Below are 21,792 nucleotides of genomic sequence, written 5' to 3' on the forward strand. Positions count from 1 at the left end.
TGGCCGTCGGAGGTGGGGCCTGGGCATCAGAACCCGGAAGGCGAGCCTGGCCACTCGCCCCGGCTGTCGGAGGTGGGGCCTGGACAGCGGAATCGGGAGTCCAGTCGCTCCCGACTGCCGGAGGGGAGGCCTGGACCGTGGAGAGCGGAGGGCAAGGCTGACCGCTCACGACTGGGAGGAGAGGCCTGCGCAGCAGAACTCGGAGGCGAGCCGGGCCACCACGGCTGCCTGAGCGGGGCGGAGGAGCGCGAGTGCAGCTGGAGCCGGCGTGAAACGGAAGCGCGTGAAAGCCAAGACTTGTGCTCTGGGAACTGGGGGCGACAGGTGAAGCGCGTGGAAGTGGACGGAGCACGGTTTTCCGCCTGGCCACCGCGTTTTCTCTCTCTGCCTCTGTGTCCACCCGCACTTCAGCAAGCCTGTCTGCTCGCGTCCCAGCTCTCTCTCCGGCCTGCGCGGGGAAAAGACCGCGCAGACAGGGTCGATGAGAGGGCCAACCCAGCACATCGCGCCGTCCGACCCAGGATGTGTGACCTGCACCGCGGGGAAACCAGGATGTTCACCCAGCAAGGCGCGCGGTCAGGCCTCCCGTATGCCACGGCGTGGCCGCCCGTTCCCAGGGAAGGCCCTTGGGCAAGTCTTCGGCTCTCGCGGGCTTGCCGGGGTTCGGGTCGTCCTCGCAAGCATGATCCCGGGGGCCGCGACGCGACCCCTCTCCGCGCCTCTCAGCCGTCGGCCGACCCCTGTCTCCGCGGCGCCTCTCCACGCGCGTCCACACCAGTCCCCCCGCCGCTCACATTCAATCGACCTTTCATGGAACTCGGTGCTGTCTGTGATTTTTTCCGCCAGGAAAGCCCCGGAGGGTGTGCTTTCCTAGACTGAAAAATGAGAATCGAGACTGGGCGCAGTGGCTCCCGCCTGTAATCCCAGTGCTTAGAGAAGCCAAGGGGGAGGATTGCTTGAGGTCCGGTGTGTGGGCCCAGCGGTCCTGGTGAGACCCCCACATCTACCCAAAGCAATTAGCCAGGCGTGGGGGTGCACCTGTAGTCCAGCTGCTGGGGAGGCCGAGGCAGGAGGACGGCTTGAGCCCAGGAGCTGGAGGCTGCGGGGAGCTATGATCGCGCCACTGCGCTCCAGCCTGGGCGACGGAGCAAGGCCTTGGCTCCGAACATAAAACACGCAAGAAGCTAGAATTGTTCTTGCTGGAAACACGAAGGCTGAGGGAAGACTTGGCTCTGCGCTTGAAGCCCTGAAAGGCGCAGAGCGACGGCGCCCTAGAAATACTCTGCGCCTGGGGGTGGACTTTTCCTCCCCTGCCTGCAGAAACACCGGTGGCGTCAGGCACGCTCCCAAGCGCTGAGCCAGAGCGCCTCCGGCGGCACTGAGAACTCAGGAGGGGCAAAGAAGTTCCCCGACGGAGCTACACGCCATGAAACACGCGTTGTCTATTCAAAGCTGCCTTCCCAAATTACCGAGTTTGAACTTGCACTTGAGTTTTCTTCTCGGGATCATTTCAGCCACTAACCTTGATGCCTGTTTTCTTATTTATGCACTTCCTCATCCTTTCAATTTTATGTTGTGATTTAATTTACATTCGTTTACATTCAATCTGATATTTTGTTAAGCTTTGCTTCCTCTTGATAGGGTAGTGGTTTCACCTGGTGGTGAAATTGAGCTGAGCAGACGCTTGTTTTCCAGATCCCATGTCAAGACGCGGCCTCTGGAAGGCAGGTTCCTAGCTGGCGACTCCTAGCTGGCAACGTTCTGACCTCCTGAGTAAATCGGAACAGACAAGCAGCATGATGAACCAATCCACTTTGTTAGGCTTACACATAAGTACATGCAAAACAACTTTGACATTTTGACATTTCATTGAACTTGTAATTATCCTCACCAACTGTGTGAGCTATCTTTTTACGGTGTAAAATACCAAACCCTCACTCCCCAGTTATTTACTTATTTACTTATTGCTGCAGTCTCACTCCGTTTCCTAGCCTGGAGTGCAGCGGCACAATCCTGGCTCCCTGCAGCCTTGACCTCCTGTGCTCAGGTGATCCTTCCACCTCAGCCTCCCGAGTAACTGGGACAAGAGGCGCATGCTGCCATACTTGGCTAATTTTCTGATTTTCTGCAGAGACAAAGTCTCGCAATGTTGCTGAGGTTGGTCCCAATTTCCTGGGCTCAAGTAAGCCTCCTGCCTTGGCCTCCCAAAGTTCTGGGACTACAGACATGAGCCAATGCGTCTGGCCTACTCAACAGTCTTAGAATTTCACATTTGAGGATTTCACACTAATGACATTAGTCTCAATTCTCATTTTTTTAAATCTAGGCAAGCACACCATCTGGGGCTTTCCTAGATAAAATGACATTAGATTCGACAATGAAACCACCTATATTATATAGAAAGGCTCACAAAACTGTTCATCTGAAACTGAAAACTTTTTGATGCTATTTACTTAGATACTCAAAACATCCAAAATGTTTGATTCTGGAACCTATGAAGAAAGAACTTGAGAATTATTTATAATTCTGTAATAGTTTGCTCTTCTTTGTTTCCAAGGTAGACACCAGTGACCCATTTTTAGTAAAAGATAAACTTTGAATTATTTCTCTAGAAAGGGCGATGGATTTATACCAGTCCTTTGTAAAGTAAAAGCAAATGGTAAAATATATATATATATTTCTCTTTATGTTTAGAAGTCTGTACATATTATATTTTATAAATAAATTCTTGAAACTTGAATATAAAAGAAAAGCCATGCCCTCCACCGGGTCTGGGTGGTTTGGGATGGAAGAAATTAGATTATAGTGACTGATACTCAAGCCTGGAAATGATTAGGAACTTTCACCAGTGCCCACAATTTTAACAATTTGACGTATTTTGTTATAAATGATCAATACAGAGCTTTCTAGTTACAAAAACTTGTAAAATAGTTCACACCAATGAGTCAGAAGAACTGACAGCTCCTCTTGCAGTTACTAGACTTAACTTAGTGAATTATCTAGGACTTTATTTCTAATATTTAGCATTTTTACGAATATTCAACTATTATCTTAGTTGGATACAAGGAAAAATGTTTAAATATTTAGTTGAGCCTGAAAATGAGGTATAGAATTGAAGCCCTAATCCAGCCAGAGTGTTTTAAGAGGAGGAGAAAATTGGCCATTGGGCTTTTCTTGTGGAAAAGCCCGGCTCCATCAATAACACATGTAATGAATCACCTCCCGGTGGTTATTCTCCAGCATGAACAGGGGTGTTGGCTGCAGTTTATAGCAGCAGGCATCACTGCTGTCAGTCTTCACATTTCAGTGGTTAAGTTGATCTTTTTTTTTTGAGTTGGAGTCTCACTCTGTCACCCAGACTGGAGTGCAGTGGCAGCTCCTGGCCCCTGCAGCCTCGACCTGCCGGGCTCCGGCGATCCTTCCGCCTCAGCCTTCCAAGTAGTCGGAACTACAGGCATGCGCCACCACGCCCGGCTGATTTTTTGATTTATTGTAGAGATGAGGTCTTGTTGCCCGGGCGGGTCTCGAACCCGCGGTCTCAGGCAATCCACTCACCTCAGCCTCCCAAAGGCGCAGGATTACAGGCTGAGCCACCGAGCCTGGCTTGATCTTTATTTGGGACCAGGATGATACTTCCTTTCAGCAGTCCCCTACTTGGACGAATTGACTTTTAAAAAACATTTAGATATGCTGTAGAATAGGATTTTCCTCTCTGAAGCCAAAGCAAACTATCAGCATTATTAAACTGGCATTAAAGTTTATTACTGTTACTCACTCTCTTTTGTGGTATAGACAATGGTGGCAAGGGTCCTGCAGGAATCAAATTGAAATTCAGAGTCTGATTGTGTGTGAAAAATCATATTTCCTCCCCTGTTGGTGCCCATTTGCATGAGTTGATATGTAAGGGACGAGAGGAGCTTTTGAGGAGGAATTTTTAAGATGTATCTTAGAAGTAGAACAGAAGTGATAGAAAGATGGAAAGATAAAGAGAAGGGAAAGGAAAGAGATCAAAAGATGTAGGAACTTCCCTAGGTTAAAAAATGAGGATTTTTTTTTTTGAGTAGGAGTCTCACTCTTGCCCAGGCTGGAGTGGAGGGGCACACTCACGGCCACCGCAGCCTCAACCTGCTGTGCTCAAGTGATCCTTCCGCCTCAGCCTTCCAAGGAGCTGGAATCACGGGTGCATGCCACCATGCCCGTCTAATTTTTTGATTCAATGTAGAGACGAAGTCTTGCCAAGTTGCCCAGGCTGGTCTTGAACCCCTGGGCTCAGGCAATCCTCTCGCCTCCACCTCCCAAAATGCTGGGATTACAGGTGTGAGCCACTACACCTGGCTTGAGAGTTCTTCTTATTGTAAATATGAAGCCCGTGTAAATAAAGGCTACACAGAGTAGCAAGGACTCCCTAAACACTGTGTTTTGTTCCAGAGAGTGTTCTTTTCCTCTAGTGCTTGCAGAAATGCAAGTGGTTCTAGACATGTTTCTCTAGCGACAATCTAAAAATTCAGAGGATACCTTAAAAGGTAGCGGGGGCTTGTAATGGGATAAGATTGTCGCTTGATTCTCCCTACCTCTCATTCCCCAACCCCAACCAACACTCTTCCTGAATTACAAGCAGTTATGGTGAAGACATAAACTATTGCTGTGGTTTGGATATGTTCCCACAAATTTATATGTAGGAAAGTTAATTCACAATGCAACAGTGTTGAGAGATGGGACCTTTAAGAGGTCGCTAGATCATGGTGGCTCTGCCCTCATAAGTGAATTAATGTCTTATCACTGGAGTGGGTTAGTTTTCTTGGCAGTGGGTTCCTGAGAAAAGGATGCCTTTGGCCCTCCCTCCCCTTCTCTCTCCTGTGCTTTTTTGCCCTTCCACCTTCCTCTGTGGGACAATGCCCTGAGAAGGCCTTCACCAGATGCTGGTACCTTGATATTGGACTTTGCAGCCTCCAGAACCATGAGAAATAAACTTCTGTTGTTTGCAAATTACCCAATCTGTGATATTCTGATACAGTAGCACAAAATGGACTAAGACCACTGTGCCGCTCAGAAGCCCTTGCGGGACTAGACGTCTTAAAGGAGCCAGGGGTAGGTTTCTGACCCTTCACCAACCAGGAGAATTTAGCAAGAAACTTATCTGGAGGATGTGCATGTTTTGGGCACCAGGAGAACTCTCCTGGACTGGGAAACAGCGTTCTCAGAGGGCAGGGTTAGGAATAGCAGCAGGGCAGCTTCTCTTCAGTGGGTGGGCACAGAGTGAGTGTCTACAAAGAGGACAGACCAGCAGTGCATGGAAAGCCTAGTCCTGAGAACAGAGGACTTGCAGAAGTGGCCGGGGAGAGTCATAGAGGGGTGTTGCTGAGGTTTTGAAGCTTGACCCTGAGGGGTGAGATGGAGCAAAATGTGGGGCCAGAGCAGTTTCATTCACTGGTATCTGCAGATTGCCAAGATCTGAGGACAATCAGGTCACTGATAGAGAAGTCACGATCTTTTTAAAGGCTATGACGAGTGTGGTGGATTTGCTAGAATGCTAAAAACCTATGGCCTGGACTCTACTCCCTGGGAACTTAACTCTTCTTAAAACGGTCACGCCTGCAATGGCAGCAGCGTAATAGTTACTTTATTTCCTCAATTCTGAGGCACAGTCCATTGTAAGACAGGCACAGTCCATTGTAATCTTGGTTTTAATAAGAAGTTCCTAGGAGGGAAAATCTCCTCGATTAAATTGTGTATTAACTTTAAGATGCAATTCTGTCTTTGTGTTGCCATAAAGGACTCCCTGAGGCTGGGTAATTTCTGAAGAAAAGAGGCTTATTTAGCTCACAGTTCTGCGGGCTGTCCAAGAAGCGTGGCAACGGCAACCATCTGCTCAGTTTCTGGTGAGGACCTTGTGTTGCCTGCACTCACGGCGGAGGGGCAGCAGGAATTAGCATCTCATGGCGAGAGAGGAAGCAAGGAGCCGTAGCTACACCATAGCCAATCCCAGTTTTAGAAACATTAAAATGCCCCAAACTTGTGCATCGTAAAATTGCAAGCTGCCAACACTGATGGCTTTGCTTCTCTGTTTATTTTGTTTTATTTTTTGTCAGGGTCTCACCCTGTCACCCAGGCTGGAGTGGCACAATCAGGGCTCACCGCAGCCTTGACCTCCCTGAGGACCTCTTTCTGCTTCAGCCTCCCAAGTAGCTGGGGCGACAGGCCTGTGCCACCACACTGAGCTAACTTTTTGATCTTTGTGTAGAGATGAAGTGTTGCTATGTTGTCTAGGCTGGTCTCAAACTCCTGGACTCAAGCAGCCCTCCTGCTTTGGCCTCCCAAAGTTCTGAGATTACAGGTGTGAGCCACCACATCTGACCCTTCTTGTCTATTTTTGAATCTTTTATAAATGGAATCATGCCTTATGTATTCTTCTGTGACGTGCCTGTTGTTTTGGTTTTTTTTTTTTAATTTTTGAGTTGGAGTCTCACTCTGTCGCCCAGACTGGAGTACAGTGGCCGCTCCCGGCCACCGCAGCCTCTACCTGCTAGGCTCTGGCGATCCTTCTGCCTCAGCCTTCTGAGTAGCTGGAATTACAAGGCGCGCGCTACCACGCCCGGCTAATTTTTGATTTATTGTAGAGATGAGGTCTTGCCAAGTTGCCCAGGCCCGTCGTTTTCCAGATGCATCTGTGTTGATGGTGTTGCTGTAGTTTATTCATTTCACGACTGGGTGGTAGTTTGTGGCCTGCACGGATTGCAACATAGTTCTACATTCTGCCATGGATGGAAGGTGTGACTGAGACACGGAGTGGCTTGGAGGTCCGTTTCTGTGGTGTGGCCCCCCAGCCTTCAGGACTGTCTGGCGTCCATTCCTGCACCTGTACTTAATGTCTTCTGGCGCAAGTGACTTCGTACTTGTTCCCAGCGGACTTTCCCGGCAGGGCGGAGCCCCACTCGAGGCGTGGCCCCGCTTGCCTGATTTCTCGCTGCTCCCCATCTTGCGCTTCGCACCCCTAGCGTGCTGAGTGTCTGCGGCTCCACGCAGGGCAAGGTCGCCGTGCTCCCCTGACTCCGGGCCTTGTCCGCGTCGCCCTCTCTTCCGCAAACGCTTGTTTCCTGTCTCGCTCTCGCCTGCCTTCTGGCTGTCTCCGGCTGGAGAAGCCCTCCTCCGTGACATTCTAGCCCGGGGCTTGCCCTTGAGCTCACAGCGGGGACGTCCGCTGTCATCTCAGGATTAGTCAGAGGTGCCTTTCCAGGGCCCCAGGTGGACTATGGAGTAGACCCCACGGTTGAACTTTTGTGCCTGCAAGGACTGTAAAAAAGACCTCTTTTATATCGTGGTGATTGTGATGGACAGGAAACAGAAATACCACTTACAACGGTCAGTGTCCAACTTTTCAAATGCCTTCAAGTCAGGGTTAGGGCATAGGTTACATCCTTGGTGGTAAAAAAGAGAGGGATAATTACATGTTATTTTCATTTGCCTTCGAGACTGCTGTCTAGATTCCAGAGGACTTTGTCTAACAGTAACCCTTGTTAAAACTCATCCTCTTTGCCTGGAGCGAGTTCTCTGGCATGGAAAGAACCTCTCTCATTTGGTTCCTCTCTGTGTTTACCCCATACGGGCTGCTTGTCTGTTGGACATCTGTCTGGCCAAGAAAGGCCTACCTCAAGGGATGGGTGGACACGGGAAGTAAAATCAAATCAGTGTGCTACAGACCTTAAAAAGTAAGCTTTTCATTTGAGACTGGCTTTAGCTTACATAAACGTTGCAAAGATAGGACAGGGGGTCCCGCTGTCTTCCCGCTTAGTTTCCCCAGTTTACATCGTCTCCATACAGGTGTTACAAATGCCACAGTCTGGATTTCCGTGGTTATTCTAGTGTCCTTTTTCTGTTCCGGGGTCCCGTCTGTGATCCCCTTGTCTGTGAGTCTTTCAGACCTCCCTGGCTTTTGATGACCTTGGGGGTTTTGAGGAGTGCTGGTCGGGTATTTTTGTAGAATGTCTGTCAATTTGAGGTTGACTGACGTTTTTCCCAGGGTCACACAGGAGTCGTAGGGTTTGGAGAGGAGGACTGCAGAGGTGGCGTATCATTGACATCCCTCTGTCAAGGTTGCCTGCTCTCAACATCACTCAGCACGGAGTTTACACACGTTTTAGCCTATGTAGTGGAATGACCGGATGGGCAGCATGGGTACTGGGGCCAGAAGGCAGTTCTTCCGTTTATCAGCTGTGTGATTTGGGGAAGTTACTGGGTATCTCTGTTCTTTAGCTTCCTCATCTGTAAAGAGGGGGAACAAGTCTATACCTCATTAGAGTATCAGATATATGAAAAGCACTTAGAGCAGTGCCTGGCAAGGAGGAAGTGGGAGGTATGCTTTGACTCTTAATGTTGTTCACTGACATGAGATTTACATATTTCTATTGTCTCCTTGTGTCTCTTTGCCACAGAAAATCAAACTGCTGGTGTTTAGTGTTGAAAACTTAACCTGGGTTTTAAACTTTGAACATGGGAATATCTTTGTCTTGTTGTTTTGGGTTTTTTTTTTTGAGGAGATGGGGACAGGATCTCACTCTGTTGCTCAGGCTGGGATGCAGTGGCGTTCAACCTCCTAAGTAGATGGGACTACAAGGAGCTGGGGACCACAACTAGCTAATTTTTGTGATTTTGTAGAGACAACGTCTTGCTGTGTTGCCTAGGCTAGTCTTGACTTTCCGGGCATAAGCAATTCTCCTATCTTGGCCTCCCAAAGTGGTGAGATTATAGGTGTGAGCCACTGTGCCCAACCAGGAACTTTGAATATCCAAATTTCTTTAATTTTATGAAATTTGTATCATCTTCCAATGGGAATTATTTTGCAGGTTGTTTCTTTGGGTATTTTCAGTATTATTTTGTTTGTGTGAGTCACATATTACACGTGAATTATATTCACTTATAATTTACAAATTCTCTTCAAAGTGCTGGCTCTTTTAGCTACTGATCCACCGATATTTCTGGCTCCCCAGGCCGGGAGTGCAACTCTGATGAATAATCTATGAAAAAGAGTAATTACTGTTTTCTTCCCTTTGGCTCAAGCAGAGAATTCCAGTGTGTGTCCCGCATTTATTAGTATTACAAATGAAGAGTTAACATGTTCACGGCATAGTTAATGGTTGATCTTAAAACCTTCAAAAAGGGAAGGCAATTGCATTTGCAAATCTGTATGTCAAGTTTCTGATGTATTTTCCAGTTTTCTATTTGCAATTATAAGTGATCATTTTGAATATTGATTCTGAATGTGAAAACATATTCTTTTGCTGTTGGGATTTCTAAATTTTCATTAGAAACCTGATGAAATTTTTATGCAACACTACATACATGTATGCATATTTTAAAATATTTTGGCCTAAAGCTTGTTTTATTATTATTTTTTAGTGAAAATGATATCATCCTGGCATTTGCAGAGATCCTGTGTGTTTGCGTGTGTACATGTGCATGTGTATGCAAGTGGGTGCCCATGTGTGGCCATACTCATGTGTTGGATCAACAAAGAGAACTTTCATGTTTACCTCTGGCAGAAGAAGAAACTTTTACTGATTATGCATTATGACTCACATGGCTTCTTTTTTTTTTTTTTTTTTTTTGAGTTGGAGTCTCACTCTGTCACCCAGACTGGAGTGCAGTGGCCGCTCCCGGCTACCACAGCCTTGACCTGCTGGGCGCCGGCGATCCTTCCGCCTCAGTCCTCCAAGTAGCTGGAACTACAGATGCACGCTACCACGCCCGGCTGATTTTTTGATTTATTGTAGAGATGAGGTTTCGCCAGGTTGCCAAGGCGGGTCTCGAACCCGCGGGCTCAGGCAATCCACTCACCTCAGCCTCCCAAAGGTGTGGGATTACAGGCTGAGCCCGAGCCCGGCTGCACATGCTTTTTAAAGCACTTCACATACATTATCTAATTTGATTCTTAAAATAATCCCATGAGATAGATATAGTACTATTATTGTTCCCATTTTTACAGATGAGGAAACTGAAAGGGAGAGGTTAAATAGCTTTCACGAACTCACAGAGCTAATTATGTTACAGAACTGGAGTTCAGATGTAGGACCATCTGATGACAGGGTCCATTCTCTTTTCCGTACCATTGTCTGTTCCCTGGAATGTCCCCATTATACTGTTTTTACTAGAGATATGGCATATATGAGGGAGAACCCAAAAAGCCCTGGAATTATTATCATTATTATTTTTCGGCGGCCAGGCCCCTTGTAGTACAGGTGTCTCTCTTTAGGTAAATGTTCTAGGATCCCATGGGCATCAGTGTACCAGCTAGCGTTTTTGTGAGAGGCTGCATTTTACTTCAGAGAAATTTTTTGGAGATCCTTTCAACACACTTGCCCATTTCATGACGAGCGATTTATGAGTGCACTGCCCACACCATGCTGGGCGTTCAGCAGCTTTGACCAAAAGTGGCCTGACCCCCATGCTCCACCCTCCCTAGTCACCTGCTCTTGCCCCGAGTGATTTTTTTGGTTTCCCGATGAGAAAAAGGTCCTCAAAGAGACATGTTCTGCTGATGTGAGCGAGGTGAAACAAAAACATGGCAGAAACACTCAAAGACATAAAAATCGACAGTTCAAAAACTGTCTTGAGTTATAGAAGAAACATCTTAATAGGCGTGTTGCATGAGAGAGTACTTTGAAGATGACTGAAATTTAAACATTTAAGAATAAATACACAATCTTAAATAAACAAGTTCCCTTTTTTTGGATCCCCCTTGTATGACTCTCATATCTTTGTGTGTATTGTGCATAGGAATATATCCTTCTAGACCTAGTTTTGAAATTGAGATGTAATAAACATAATGTGCCAAAATCTTGAGTGTATAGTCAAGTAACTTGTACATACATACACACCTGTGTAACTACTCTCAGATTAAGACCTAGAATATTTCTACCACCCTGGAAGACTATCTCAAGTTCCTTTCCAATCATAACTATTTCCCTCACCTAAGTAGTTGCTTATCTGGGCTTTACCAACACAGATAAGTTTTTTCCTGTTCCTGAACCTCCTGTGAATAGCATCATACGTAAGCACTATTTTTTGTTTGACTTTTTAAATTTAAAATTGTGTCTGTGCGATTTATTTATGTTGTGTTTGTTTTGCTATATCTTTTTTATTGCTATGTATATTTTCTTAAAGCCAACATTTCTTTTTAACAACAAAAATAATACATTTTCAAAGCAAAAAAACTCAGAAAATAAAAAAAAATACTGAAAGGAAAATAAAAATGACTAGTAAACCCACTACCCAGAGATAATTATTGCTAAAGCTTTTGATTATACCCTATCAGTCTTTTTTATGCATACATGATTTCTAGATTTGGATTATGTATACATTTCTGCTTTATAACCTATTATTTTCTCTCAGCAGTTTGTCACAAACATTTTCCATGTCATTAATAATACATTCTTTTATACTGATTCAAAATACTTTGAGAAGCAATTTTATTTTATGAACTATTCTCTTTTTTCTCTTTAGTGGCTGAACATGTGAAGCATTCATAAGGCACAGAACTCAAAAGGTACAATAAGAATGCCATGAAAAGTCTCTTTTCTGTCCCTATTTCAGGCCCCCACATCCCCTAGGAAGCCAGAGCTATGTTTCTAATGTGTTCTTCTAGAGCTCTTCTGTGCATATATAAACAAATATTTACATACATGTTATTTTTCCCCCCTCCCCGTGCACAAATGTTACCATACTACACTCTTTTGATGCTTGCTTTCTTAATAAGGTTTCCTGGAGATTGTTTCATACCAACATGTAAAGAGCTTTCTTGTTTTTTAACCCATAAGATGCTTGCTTACCTTATTCATATGAAGTGAAATAGAAATTACAGCTACCCTGAGAGACCACTTTTTCTTTCATTGGCAAAAATAAAATGGCATTCTGTGTTTCCAAGGGTATAAGGAAGTTAAAAAAATTTTAAAAATCCAAGCATTGCTCTAAACACTTACCCTGTAATAAGTCATTTAATCCTCACAGCAACCCTATGGAGCAGTTCTATTTTTATGCCCATTTTATGGAGGAAGAGACTGATGCATAGAGAGCTTACATAGCTTACCCAAAGTGCTCTTATACAACGCTGCTACAATCTGCACGGGGAGAAATCAGGTAAGCGCTATCAAAATTATGCATGCATTCTTTGGCCAGCAAAGGTGCTTTTAGAGATGCATCTCACCATTTGCTCACACACGTGAGATGGTGTGTATATACAGAGTTATTTATTGCTGCCATGCTTATGGCAGGAAAGTATCGAGAGCTGAGCTGTTCAAATGGAAGTAACAGTCGAGCCGTCAATTACTCATTGCTACAGTATTACTAAGAGGCTAAGAGAAAGCGCAGGTAACCCAGTGCTCCCTCTTCCTCACTGAACAGCCCAGGTGAGGGGCAGGTGGATCAGTGCGGATGCGGGGCTGCCTCACTGCCTAGGGAGCCCAGACAAAGGGTTCCTGCCGTCTTAGGGACCAGGGACTGGAGGAAGGAAAGGGCAAAGGGTTAGACATGGACAAGCACAGAGCCCTGGGCCCGAGTGGAGAAACATGTCTTCAGACTTCTCTCCTCTCCCTCATGGGGATCGCAGGAGAAGCGCCTGGGAAATATCTCAGCGGTCGAGGGCCCCTGATAAAGAGGCCTCCTCCTGAAGGAAGTGGGCTGAGAATGCAGCTATGGCTGAGAGCGTGCTAGTTGGGGAGGTCCGAGTCCTTGACGGCAACTCCCTTCGGAGACTGCAACGTGGTGGCTGTGCACCAGGTCTGCTGTCAGGAGGGCGGCTTCCTCCATGAGTCCTGCATGGTGAGGCCTTTGCAATTGCTTGTGGCCGGGCCTGAAAGATTACATTTCTGAATACAGAGCAAAGAGTAAAGTAAGTTAAAACTAAGAGAGAAAAGAGAACAGAACAGTGTCTTTCTAGGAGGCCTAACATCTGAATATAAGGTTCCAAAAAAAGAGAAAAGTAGAGCTGAGGAATTTGTCAGCGAAATAATTCAAAAAAATTACCCAGAACTAAAACATTTGGTTTCAATCAAGGACTGTATTCTGTAAATTCCTAGACAGAGAGAGAGCGAACAAATTAAAAAGTCAACATGGATGGTACTGGAGGTCATTATCTTTAATAAAACAAGCCAGGCACAGAAAGTCAAATATTGCATGTTGGCACTCATAAGGCTAAAAAAAATCTATGCACGTGGACACAGAGGGTAGAATGACAGACAGTGGAGACTCGGAAGAATGTAGGGCAGGAAGGGCTTGGATGATGACACATTAGTTAATGGGTACAATGTGTGTTATCTGGCGATAGATACCCTGAAGCCCTGACTGAGCCACTATGCAATCTATGCACGTAACAAAATTGCACACGTACCCCATACATTTGTACAAAAAGAGGTCAAATACAACGGGCTAGAAATCAGAGTGGCCTCAGATTTTTCAAAAGCTACACGGGAATCTAGGAGGGAATGGGGCAATGTCTTCAAAGTTTAACCTAGAGCTTTGTACCCAGCTAAGTGGTCAATGGCAAGCGAAGGCAAAGACAAGCTAAGACGTGCGAGGTTTCACAGCTCATCTATCATGCACCCTCTCCCGCCGGAAGTCACTGGAGGATGTGCTCCACCAAACAAGGAGGAGGAAGACATCAGGGGCATCAAATAGGCGGCACAGGGAGGCTGACAGGACTCCCAGGATGCAGGATAAGTAAAGCGCCAAGACACCGAGGGCAGCCGTCCGACAGCAGTATTTCCAAAGACTCAGAAGAAGCTTCTTCACAGAGACACAGTTGGTAGAACACCTGATACATAGGAATGTGCTAAGCAGATATCTAGATTGCTGGCAAAGAGATAAAGGCTGATTCAAAGTAGGGAAACAAAATCAAGCCAGAGAGTAAGCTGAAAGTGGTTGCAGACCTGGGGGCTTCTTTGAGCCGGGCAGAGGGTGTCGGTGTGGTAGAGACTCCACGTGATAACAGAAAGGAGGTTTTCTTACTCCAAGAGCCAGATGGAATATGTGATCTGACTAGTGATATCTGGTTTCTCAATGGCCCATTTCATCCTCAGTTCTTAATAAAGAAGTGGCCTTCGATGGTAAGGATTATACAATTATGGTTTTGTTACCAGTTTCCATGAGCGCCAAAACACATCAACCCCTTAGGCCTTAAGTCTTTTATTTCTTTTATTTATTTAGAGTTGTAGTCTCATTCTGTGGCCCAGGCTGGAGTACAGTGGCACAATCACGGCTCACTGCAGCCTTAACCTCCTGGGTGCAGGTGATCCTTCTGCCTCAGCCTCCCGAGTAGCTGGAACTACTGACACGCACCACCTCACCTAGCTAATTTTTTTATTTATTGCAGTGATGAGGTCTCGCCAAGTTGCCCAGGCTGCCGTCAAAACCCTGGGTTCAGGCAATCCTCTCACCTCTGCCTCCCAAAGTGCTGGGATTATAGGCGTGAGCCCCCACACCTGGCCTAATTTTTTTTTTTTTTTTATAGAGTTGAGATCTCTCTATGTTGCCTAGGCTGGTCTTGAACTCCTGGGCTCAAGCAGTCCTCCTGCTTTGGCCTCCCAGAGTGTTAGGTTACAGGCATGGCCACTATGGCTGGAGGCCTTAAGTCTTAAAATTGTATCCTCTCTGTCTGGGCAATTTCCCCAAACAGACTCAGCTTCCCTGAAAGACTGTGGCCCCAGTGATGGGATTTATGTAACATGAGCACAATATCTGCCGTGGTGACTGTAGACAATGGAATCTTTGCTGCAATTGCTGATCAGAGAAATGGTATCGTGGTCTTGTTCTAGCATTCTCCCGGGCTTAGGTTGGGCACTTAGTCTTTTCCCTCCGTATTTCTCCTAGAATTCCCTTGCTTATTTTCTTCTTACCAGGGACTCTGTATCGGTATCACCTATTTCTTAGTTTCTCCACCTGCAATCACTTCGTTTAATTCAGAACCTTCCATCACGACATGGAGATTGGGGGTCCCTCCCCCCTCCAAAGCCCTTCCCCCGCCTTCTCCCTTTCCCTCCAGTGTGTTGTGCTGAACTTTCTACACGGGCAGGCAGGGTGTTAGGGCCCCTACTACTTTGAATAGAAAGAGAGCAGTTTCCAGGTTTAAAAGGACCGCTTAGTGCATCGGCCTAGCTCAGGTTACTATAACAAAATACCAGACCGAGTGGCTTCAACAGCATGTATTTATGAGTCCAAGATCAAGGTGCTCCAAATGTGGTTCTGGGTGAGACCGCTTTCCGGCTTGTGGAAGGTCGCTCCCTTTCTCACTGACTGAGAGAGGAAGCTTCAGTGTGTCTTTTACGACCTTGTTCAACCTCATCACCTCCCAAAGGGCCTACCTCCAAACGTCGCCACCTTGCACTTTAGGGCTTCAACTTACAAATTCTGAGGGGGACCAGACATTCAGTCTTTAGCAATGTGTGGAAGCCATTACCTTTCGTTGTTTTTCTGTGCGCTTCATTGTGGCTACAACCTCTTGTGCGTTTACTTGGCTATTTCCTGTCTTCTATTTATAGAGCAGTGCTTCTTCTTTTCTTTTTTTGAGTTGGAGCACACACTCTGTCACCCAGGCTGGAGTACAGTGGCACAATCATGGCTCATTCCAGCCTCAACCTCCTGGACTCAGGCAATCTTCACCTTGGCCTCCTGAGTAGCTGGGACTACAGGCGCATGTCACCATGCCCAGGTAACTTTTTGTAGAGATGAAGTCTTGCTGTGTTGCCCAGGCTGATCTCAACCTCCCGGGCTCAAGCAATCCTTCTGCCCTGGCCTCTCCAAGTGCTGGGATTACAGGCATGAGCCACCGTGCCCGGTCCTATAGAAGAGTTTCTTTTTTTTTTTGAGTTGGGTTGGAGTCTCACTCTGTTGCCCAGACTGGAGTGCAGTGGCCGCTTCCGGTCACCGCAGCCTCCACCTGTTGGGCTCCGGCGATCTTTCCGCCTCAGCCTTCCAAGTAGCTGGAACTACAGGTACGCGCTACCATGCCTGGCTAATTTTTGATTTATTGTAGAGAGGAGGTCTCACCAAGTTGCCCAGGCGGGTCTGGAACCCGCGGGCTCAGGCAATCCATTCACCTCACCCTTCCAAAGCGCGGGATTATAGGCTGAGCTACCAAGCCCGGCTAGAAGAGCTTCTTAAACTTTAAAGTACAGACAAGTCACCTGGGAGAATTTTGTTAAAATGCAGATGATTCCAGGTCTGGAGTAGAGCTGGAGAGTCCGTCTCTAAAAACCTTCCAGGCCATGCTGATGTAGGGACCACACTTTGAGTAACAAGGATATGAACCACAATACTCAGATGTATTTATTCAGAAATCTGGGAGAGAAAGGCTTTGTGCCTTATTTACAAGGAGGAAGCGTTATTATGTACAAAGGAACAATGACTGGCTATTATCTGCTTAGTATGGTTTGATATGTTAAACACCATCTTTTATTTCAGGGAGCATAGCAGATACTGTGGCTCTTAGACCTGGAAATCCCTGGCGCTTGTGTTGGCCTGAATCTCCCTGTCCTGCCATAGGAATGAGCAAGGATATTTTCCTCTCAGGAAGGGCAAAGAAAGGAAAGAACGGAGGTAGTGCAGCGGAGATTAGGATGGAGATTGATCCACAGTGTTACTTGCCAAGAACTCTCTCCTCAAACATGTCTTCAGGCATCAAACTAGCATTTTTCAAACTTTACAGTGCAAAATAATCACCCATGGTGTTTGAGGACAGCAGATCGCTGGGCCTTACGCCCAGACTCTGGCAGTGGGAGGGGGAAGGCAAAGTTATGTATGCAACCTCCCCTTCTTTCTTTCTTTCTTTTTTTTTGAATTGGAATCTTATTTGTTGTGTGGGCTGAAGTGCAGTGGCAGGATTATGGCTCACGGCAGCCTCAGCCCCTTGGGCTCAGGCAATCCTCTGCCTCAGCCTCCTGAGTAGCTGGAAACACAGGCATGTGCCACCATGCCTGGCTGATTTTTTTATTCTTGTGTAGAGACATGGTCTTGCTAGGTTGCCCAGGTTGACTTCGAACTCCTGGGCTCAAGTAGTCCTCTCACCTCACCCTTTCAAAGAGGCAGGATTATAGGCATGAGCCACGGTGCCCGGCCAAGATAGGGAGTATTTTAAAGAAGCACTTCTGGTGACTCTGAAGCAGCTGGTCCCTGGACCAGTTTTGAGAAATGTGACATTAGGAAGACTGGCAGCAGTCTCAGGAGGAAGGAAAGAAAACAAAACAGGCAAATATTCTCATCTGTTTTGATTGGAGTCTTTTTCAGCTATGTGAGATACATAAAGGATATCCTTTCTGTCAGTAGACAGTTCTATCTGAGCTCTAACTGTAAACCGGACAGGCACAAACTCTGTATAGGCACTCTGAAGCAGGACTGATGACCCAATTCTTAGGAACATGGAATTTTAGGGCCGATCAGAATCATAGAGGCGCTTCAACTTTTTAAGCTGTGGCCTAACAACAAATGCACTTTGATTTTTTGGTTCTATTTGAATAAAAAATCTGGTCATGATACACTGTAGGCATGACTAGTACATATTATCTACTTCAGAGACACCTGACTAGTGCAGTCACTTCATTTTACAAATGAGAAACAAGCTTAGAGAAGTAAGATGACTTGTCCAAAGTCACACAGCTAGGAATAGTGGACCTCAGAGCTAGAAATCGTCTCAGACTTTTTTTTTTTTTTGAGTTGGAGTCTCACTCTGTCGTCCAGACTGGAGTGCAACGGCCACTCCTGGCCACCATAGCCTCAACCTGCTAGGCTCCGGCGATCCTTCTGCCTCAGCCTTCCAAGTAGCTGGAACTACAGGCACGTGCTACCAAGCCCGGCTAATTTTTTTGATTTTATTGTAGAGATGAGGTCTTGCCAAGTAGCCCAGGCGGGTCTCGAACCTGCAGGCTCAGGCAATCCACTCACCTCAGCCTCCCAAAGCACGGGATTACAGGCTGAGCCACTGAGCCCGGCAGTCTCAGACTTTTAATCCAACAGTCTGTCCCCTGGCCTACTGTATGTCCAAGTGTTTATTTTATTGATTGTAGCATGCTTTCTCTCAGGACAAGGTAGTCTATTTACGAGATTACCTATTTAGTTAAAACATTTTGAAGAGTACAAATGTCTTTTCACCAAGTGAACCACTAGATGGTAGTGTAGACTCTTCTGATGGTAAATTGTTCAGCTGATTTGAGGTGAATTCAGATTTGTATATTTGCATCTTTATCTTATAATGCTTTATAGATTGGCACTTCTCTGTGGATAAGATGAACTTTTTTTTTTTTTTTGAGTTGGAGTCTCACTCTGTCACCCAGACTGGAGGGCAGTGGCCGCTCACGGCCACTGCAGCCTCGACCTGCTGGGCTCCGGCGATTCTTCCGCCTCAGCCTTCCAAGCAGCTGGAATTATAGGGATAAGATGAACTTTATGCCTGTCTTGAAGAAATGATTTTACATGACTTTATAAGCAGGATACATTTTGTTGTTTGTTATATCTTTTTTCATTTGTGTGAAAGAGAAATTTAGAAAAACAATCACATTTGCACCCAGTATCCCCCAAAGGGCTGTCTTGCATTCAATATTTTTTCCAGATTCTTATTTTATAGGATGCTAAAGAATAATTTTCTATTCTTTCTGTTAGTCTGAATCGAAAACGAAGTTTCTCTTAGCAAGCAAAGCCTATGCCGGCCCTTTCGGGCTTGAAATGAGCGCCCCAAAGCTCCAGGCAGCTTTATATGTGCATCTCTTAGGAAGCACCCTGCTTTGTAAGCCTTTTCCCCTTCGCTGCCGCCAGGGGTCCGCCTGATGGATGCATGGCTCGGAGCTTTTGAGGAAGGTGAAGGCAAGCACAACGCCCTTGTTGGCGCTCTCGAGCCAGACAGGCTGGGGAATCCGGCCCTTCCTCACAGCTGAAGCCGGAGGACACCGGGGCAGTCGGATGGCTGTCCTTCACTCATTCTCCCTGTGCCCCTCTTTCCCTCCTCCCACTCAAGTTCGTCTTTGTGGGGAAAAAATGGATTTAAGGATGTAGGAAAGCGAGAGGAGGATAAGACTCGTGCCTGTTAAACTGTGTCAGTTTGACGGGGCCACGGTGCCCAGGTACTTGGTCTGGCATTACACTGGATGATTTCGTGAGGTCGTTTTCTAATGAAATCGGCTTTTAAATTGGTGGACTTTGAGTAAAGCAGATTGCCCTCCACGAAGTGGGTGGGACTCGTTCGATCAGTTGAAAGCCTTAGTGTAATAAAGACTTGTGTCCCCCGGAGCAAGAAGGAGTTCTGCCAGCAGACCAGCTTTGGGTTCAAACCACAACTCTGAGTCTCCAGCCTTCTGGTCTACCCCATCCAGTGTTTGGTCCCACCAAGCCTTTGCAGTCATGTGAGCCAATTCCTTAAAATAAGCCTCCCTCTCTGTAGGAAGTTGGTTGTTTCTCTGGAGAACTCTGGCTAATACATGAAGTAAAGGGCTAGGTGAGATAGGGGACTTCAGAACAGTAGCCCACCATAACAAAGAAAAAGTGAAATTAAAGCAGATGGAACGACAATTAGAGCACTACTGTTCTTCCCTCCGTTACCCTCCCAATTTCCTTTTCTCCGAAGCCTTGACCAATGCAGGGACTTATTCTGTTTTCTGCACCATGGTATCCTCCGTGCTCACCATAACTTTCACCACACTCTAGGCTCTTGGTAAGGATGTGTTGGCTGAATGTATGAGTGGATGGTGTCTTAACTGTAGAGTGCAGGAAGGACCAACGCTCGTGTCATACGAGCATGACATTCAATGCAGTTCTGATCCAAATCTGAATTGTGTATTTAAACTCATGGAGCCAGTTTTAAAGTTCCTGTGGGAGTGCAAAGGATCAAGAATGGACAAGCCATTTTTGAAGAAGTTCAAAGTTGGGGGACTTGCTTTACTGGAATACTGGCTGTCAGGACTTATAAAGTGGCAAGTACAAAGACAGTCCAACAGACTAATGGAACAGAATAGAGATAAGAGACAGATCTATGCACATATGGAGACTTAAGGCAAAATAAGTGGCAAAAGAATGGGCGTCTGAATTAACGATGCTGGGGAAATTGTCCCTCCGTGTGATAAAATTAATTCTAGGTACATTAAGACTTACATGGGAAAGCTGTTAGAAGTGGCATAGACAACTATCTTAATAACTTGAAATAGAGGAGGGTTTCTTAAAAGATATACAAAGAACAAACAATAAAGGCCGAGATTCAAATTTCAGCTCTGTTAAGGGTGAAAATACAAGGCACCAACTGGGAGAAGACATTTGCAATCGATACAACGGAAAAGGTCAGCACCCAGGACACACTCACAGCTTCCACATATCAGTTAGAAAAAACTCCAGTGGAAAAATGAGCGCAATCCTGAATAGGTATTTCACAGCAGAGGAAAGCAGAAGAGCCAATCGACCTCTTAAAAAAAGCCCACCCCTGAAATTAAGGAAATGCAAATGAAAGCTATCATGTAATAGCATGTTACTCCACCCCTGAGAAAGGCTGGCAAAGTTCAAAAGCCTAACAAGAAATAATGTGGGTGAGAATACAAAGCAAGAAAAACACATGTACTGTGAGCAGGAACACAAATTGGTATAACCACTTTGGAAAAGCGTGGTGTAAAAGATGCTTACACCAGCCCCGAGTCAGCCGTGCCACTCCTAGAGAAACACATCGTTGCACTGGGAGGCATGTGAAGGACGTGCCGGAAGGGACATCGCAGTGCAGTTTATGGTAGCGGAAAGTGGAAACTAACTCAGGTGTTTGCTGACGGCTGTGAGCCTCGCTGTTCCCGGACAAGAAGGGCGGCTTGACCATCCCAAGTGCTGCACAGTCCATCTAGGGGGAAGCTTTTTAAAGGCTCAAATTCTTTCTTGAGAGTGGCTCATCACATTCCCTTTTCCTTCCACTTTAAGAATAATTCACAGATCTTCAGGAATAGTGTGGTGTCAACCACTGGCAAAAAAAAGGACTCGTTTGCTGGATTGAACCTCTGCGTTTTGGAAAGTTTAGAGTGGATGTATACGTGGAAAGATTTTTAAAAACAATTTCAAGACTGACTTTTTCTTTTTTTGAGTTGGGTCCTTACTCTATTGCCCAGGCTGCAGTGCAGTGGCACGACCACAGCTCACCACGGCCTCGACCCCCCGGGCTGAGGAGATTCTCCCACTTCAGCATCCCGAGCAGCTGGGACCACAGGCACATGCCACAGCACCTGACTTTGAGACCAACTTGGAAATCAGGGTGACAGTCTCTTACTTGCACACCGGCTTTGTCTTCATTCCGAAGCTGGCTTATCCCTCATAAGATGAGGCCATAGAGACGATGGGGAGGGTGTGGCCAGTTGTTTTGCGATGGTGACAGGCTAATGCCTGAGAAGGGCGCCTTCCCCACGCGGAGCCCACTTCTGTCATGAATGGACGCAGCGGCCATGGGGCCGTGGTAGGAGTTGTTCACTCCTCATCCAAACCACAGTGGCTTTTCTTGTGAAGGCAGCAGAGCCGGGGCGGATGCAGCTCCTGGGTTCAAGCGGTCTTCCCACCCTGACCTTCCGTAGTGCTAGGATTACAGGCATGAGCCACCATGCCCAGCCTGAATATGTTAATAACTCTGGAATCTGCTACTCAGCATTACAAATCACAATTGTTTTCCCAAAAGTGTTTACAGCTTGGAGCTTTGGATGTGTCTGCCAGTGACTCTTATTTTCAAGACAAAAGTAAGATAAATAGACTAAGGCTGCAATGTCAAAATGGCAATATCAGAGTGCTTTAAATAGCAAGCATCTAATA

Source organism: Carlito syrichta, unplaced genomic scaffold (assembly GCF_000164805.1).
Source record: "Carlito syrichta isolate Samal-C Ts95f unplaced genomic scaffold, Tarsius_syrichta-2.0.1 Scaffold303193, whole genome shotgun sequence".
Taxonomy (NCBI): Eukaryota; Metazoa; Chordata; class Mammalia; order Primates; family Tarsiidae; genus Carlito; species Carlito syrichta.